The following is a 5,156-nucleotide window of genomic DNA, read 5'->3' as shown; positions in this document are numbered from 1 at the left end:
AACCCGAAGAGGAGCGTCCTGGCCCCTAGCCCTGCCAGTGTAGCAGAAATGATGAGGATGATGATGCAGCAGCAGCCGTTCTTCTCTGCGTGAGTAGCTTAATGTTCGTGTGTAATTTACGTTGAGTAGGCTAACCACGTTATTACATTAATGCATGTAAGGTGAACTAGCAAACACCATCATAGCTACATGCGGCTGTCTTCTTGTTTGATGGCAGATACTCCCTTCACCCTGGACAAAAAGGCTAAAATGACCAAAGAAAAAGTGGAAAACAGTTAAACATGAGAGGTTTTTGGACAAAGTTGGTGTTTTTTCCATTGTTTAAGCTGCTTCCAGCCAAGAGTGATACCATATATGCCCCATAGCTGCAGAAAAGGCTAACATTGTTATCTTTTTACAAAAAAACAGCTGAACATGAGAGGTTTTTGGACCAATTTTGTGTTCTCCATTCTTTAAGCACCGTTTGAGCACCGTTTCAAAAGTACCGGTTTGGCACCGGTATCGGATAAAACCTAAACGATACCCATCCCTACCTAACATGCAGTTGGACAAAGACATTGTTGGAAACAGTAAGCAGATGCCTATTTTGACCATAATGTACCGCAGTAACTGTTCTATGATTTGTGGGAGCTGAAGCAAGTTTATTACTAAAGTCAATTGGAGCTTGGGGGGGGGGGGGCAGCCAGGGTCAGGTGCCACAGCAGCAGGGGAACATTTAAACCCGTCACCCCTCTTTGGCCTGGTCTGCTGGATCCATGTTGGCCCACAGGCCCTCCCAGGGTTTCAGCATCCAGACTGTGAGCACACAGCAACAGCGGGGCCTCGAATAATAATAATCATTGTCTAATAGCATAACATTGCTAAGTATAAGATCAGAGGTGAAGGAAGTTGCACCGCTTGTGCAAAAGTGAACTAAAAAGGAACGCGAGCAACTTGTGGTAGGTAGAGATGTAGACTGATAGTGGAAGTTTTGTATGTGATTTCAATTTTATTTAATTTTTTTACAAACTATAAAATTCCAGTTCATTCAGTGTGTCAATCTACTAGTACTTTTCCTTCCCTGAAAAGTGTTGTTTATGTATGTGAATGAACCAGCAGCAGCAAACAGCAGGACTACTCTGACGGAGCCAATCACACTTTATTTTTAAATATTCCTCTGGCCTTGTCATCCAGCCATGTTGACAATGAAGTGTAAAGCCTGTTTGGCACGATATCAGAGGTTAGTGTGGAGAAGGAAGGGGAATGGAGAGGGGAAAATAATTGATTTGACGTTGGAGGCAGCAAATCCCTGTGTGATTTGAGGGCAAATGGAGGAGGAGCAGCCACAAAGTGTGTAATCACTGGGTATCCATGACACCACAGACAATAAGCCCTCTTAATAAGCCTAATCCCCATCATTTAACTAAGAGCCAAGAAGGCAGAGGGAAAGGAAAAGGCCGCCCTTTTATTGCAGCTAAATTGTTTTTTCTTTTGCCTTGTAGCAAGGATTAAGCACAGCCTTAAACCCTTTAAGTGGGCTCTTAACACCTTGATTTTAAAGATACATTTTTGTTACATGAATCAATAGAAAAATAAGATATTGCACTCATAAATATACATGTGCAATTATGTCTTCCAACAAATAGATTTATTCCCATAACATATAATGAATCTATTAAAGAGACAGATCAGCAGGTCTCAGGTTGTGGTCACCGTCATGTTAACCCACCATATTCCAGTACAGTGGCCGGGTTGGGACATGTTTCTTCCAGCTAATCCCAATGCCGTGTCTAGAGACTGACCACTTACTTAGTAGGCCAAGGATGGAAGAGAAGTCAAGTCGTATTTGTCAAAGACTTTTATATTCATTTCTACAGCTTCAGACACAAGATATGAAGGCTCGTAGTATATTTTATTGTTGTAGAAGCGATCCCCTTCACCAAGGATGCAAAAATGCAAATGAAAGCGGCACCAGTATCTTAATTGCACTACTCAAGTCACATGCTCTAACACGCGAAATAGTGGATAAATGTAACACACAATACTTTACCACTACTGAATGTAGAGAAAGTTAGGATCTTAGGCTTATGGTCTCTAGGAATCGACTAAGGAGCGAATGACACACAGCTAAAAGAACAGTCAACATTTATTCAAAACAAAACCAAAAACAATCATCCAACAGTTCACAACAGTTCCAATAGTCCATATTTGTCAGTCCGTGTATTCAGTTTTAGAGTTCAGAGTTCAGTGTTCAGAGTTCTTTTCAGTCTTTTCAGTTCAGGTGTGTGAGTGTGTGTGTATAGTGTTAATGTTAGTAGTACTACCCGGGTAGTGTATTTTTCTGAGATCTCATAAGCTTATCTGTCAAGAAATAACGCAGTTGTCACTTCTAAGTAGGCTGGAAATCTTTCCTGCATCGCAGCTGGGGATCCGGAATCCTGGCTCGCAACTTTAGACTCCAACAAAAACACCAACCTGCACAGGGCAGTGAACATATTTTACATGAATATCATATAACAACTTAATCAACACTAGTGACCAAATGTCTCTCACTCTTTGTATATAACAACTCAATGCAATCAATAATAAAATTAATCAAAGAACCTTAAAACAATTTCCACATCATACAAATTTAACTCAAATCTCAGATTTTGTGAACAGCAGTCACATCAATCAAATGAATTGAGAGAATGTACATTACTGATGCACGAGGAAAGTGCAAAACGTGGTCGCAGTACTATTTAGCCAAAGACTGCTCATATTTATCATCTCATTACAATAAATAAAACTTACCTACTAGCTTCCAAAGAAATATTTCCGATTGGTTTAAAACATTCACAAGTGAAGAAATAAAAAGATAATACAGCACTTAAAAGGAACACATGAAATTTACATTATACAAAGCTAATGATTAGCTAACGAATAGCTTGCTATGCTAGCGCAGTTAGTCAACTCACCGGAAATGAACAAAAAACACAAAAACAGAGGTACATCGGCATCAACAAAGAGTGTCCGCGTTTCCCAAAGCGGAAGAGTAAAATCCAATTTGTGTCTTCACACATAACCTTTTTCTTGAACAAGGATTAAAGAAAAACTCGGTGAGTAGCTCCGACCAGCATACGTAGCCTTAGCGCTATTCTCCTTCTCTATAGTTCCCAACTGAAGTTCACAAGCACTAAACAATCTCATAGTGCCACCTACTGACATTCTTTGGGAACAGCAGTTCATTTTCATGAGGCAAATTTTAGTGGGTTACATAAACATGCTTAGAAACTTGCTTTATGTTAACTGGTTATATTTGTTTACATATTCCACTCCTAAACTTTCAGATGTTGGCTCCACAGATTCATCCGTTTCTGCGAGTATGTCATGCGATTCGGCTCGATTAAAAACCCCGATGGAAAATCTTGGGTTCATTCAAATGTATATATGCATAGGAGTCAATACTGTCTTCAGATAAACATGCAAATTAATTATGCTGATTAAAATATTTTAATAAAGTCCAAATACCTTGAACTTTATTCACATAGGTTCAAGTCCAGCCCTAGACTTGAACCTTTGACAGAAACTTGCATACATACATTGTGTTCACTTTACGTCACGCGTTTAACACATGCTGGTGATTCAGGAAACAGGAAAGACTTTTATTCTCTAAATGAAAATTCCAGTGCCTTGAACTTGATATTTTGTAATTTGTAAAATAATGCCAATGTTTGTTTCCCCGTAACACCTGGGATAAGTTATTTAAAATGATGATCATCTATATTAGACTATCAACGGTTAACATCATGGATGTGTGTTTGAGGCTTACGTCCACATACAGATACAGGTACTGTCCCAGTAGGTGGGTTTCATTGAATCTATTCATTATTGATCCAAATATTACATTTTGTAACGTTGGTGATGTTTTTTCTCTCTCTGATCAGCTCAAAGTGCTCTTAAGCATATATTTCATGCTGAAATAAACAGCGCTTATTTACAAATGAGCCGCTGCTCAGTGCTCCTCACTTCTCTTAAATCACATCTATTAATTTTGAGTCATATGAGTCACTTTGAAGTTTGATTTTGACTTCTGGGGGAAATTTATGTCCCAACTTACAGCGTGACCAGAAATTCCTTAATTTCCCTCAGCCGGTCTTCTACATCATTCAAGTGGTTGTGATGGTAAATGGACTGGTTCTTATATAGCGCTTTTCTACTCTGTCCGAGCACTCAAAGCGCTTTATACAACTAATTCATTCACCCAATCACACCCATTCACACAAGCACTTCTAAGCTTAAGTGCTAAGTATCTAACATTCATACACATTCACACTCCATGGGCAACATGGAAATATCTTGCCCAAGGATATTTGGCATGCAGACTGGAGCAGCCTGGGATCGAACCACCGACCTTCTGGTTAGTGGCTGATCCGCACTGCCACCTGAGCTACAGCCACCCTGAATATGCGTCGACCCTTGATGTACTGTAGTTACATTTCTCAGGAGGTGTTATATAGAAAGTTGCCACATAAGGTTAAAATTAGTTCCCAGTTACAGGGTAAGTTATGATTAGGGATGGGTACCGGTATCCGGTGCCATGATGGCACCGGTTCTGACATAAACGGTAGTAACCAGACCGAAAAGCAGCGCACATTTCGGTGCTTTTTTTTCCTGAGCTGTGATACACTTTAGATTCTAGCCAATCATTTTACGTTTCCGAGGACAGTAGGCGGGTCCAGGTACGTACGTTCTTTTAGAGCAGAGCTACAGATTAAAAATGGCCAAGGCGAAGCGGTCAAAGTCTGGCTGTACTTCACAGCAAAAGATGCAAACTCAGCAGCTGCAACAAGTGCTTTAAGGTGATACTGTGATGCTGTCAAAGGAGGTAACACCTCAAATCCGATGAAACACCTGGCGACGTATAGCGTTTTTTTAAAAGCCGAGAAATGCGCCGTATTTGATAGCTTGCTGCGAGACCTCACACCGAGCACATCTACTGCGGGTGTGGTGCCTGTTATCGACCCGGAGTTAGCAACATCCCCCAAAAACCCGAAGAGGAGAGTCCTGGCCCCTAGCCCTGCCAGTGTAGCAGAAATGATGAGGATGATGATGCAGCAGCAGCCGTTCTTCTCTGTGTGAGTAGCTTAATGTTGTTCGTGTGTAATTTACGTTGAGTAGGCTAACCACGTTATTAC

The 5,156-nt window shown here is 40.6% G+C and overlaps 1 long non-coding RNA gene across 1 annotated transcript; it reads right to left on the bottom strand.

Moving 5' to 3' along the window:
* Positions 1-2,107: 2,107 nt before the first annotated feature.
* Positions 2,108-4,136, bottom strand: LOC146499927 (uncharacterized). The gene is made up of 2 exons (XR_014869920.1): positions 2,937-4,136; positions 2,108-2,454 (listed from the first exon to the last, which is right to left on the bottom strand). It is a non-coding gene; the product is annotated as an uncharacterized LOC146499927 (long non-coding RNA).
* Positions 4,137-5,156: the final 1,020 nt, after the last annotated feature.

This window comes from Neolamprologus multifasciatus, chromosome 16 (assembly GCF_963576455.1).
Source record: "Neolamprologus multifasciatus chromosome 16, fNeoMul1.2, whole genome shotgun sequence".
Lineage (NCBI taxonomy): Eukaryota > Metazoa > Chordata > Actinopteri > Cichliformes > Cichlidae > Neolamprologus > Neolamprologus multifasciatus.
The sequence above is the reverse complement of the archived record's forward strand: the minus strand, read 5'-3'. Positions and strand labels throughout refer to the sequence as shown.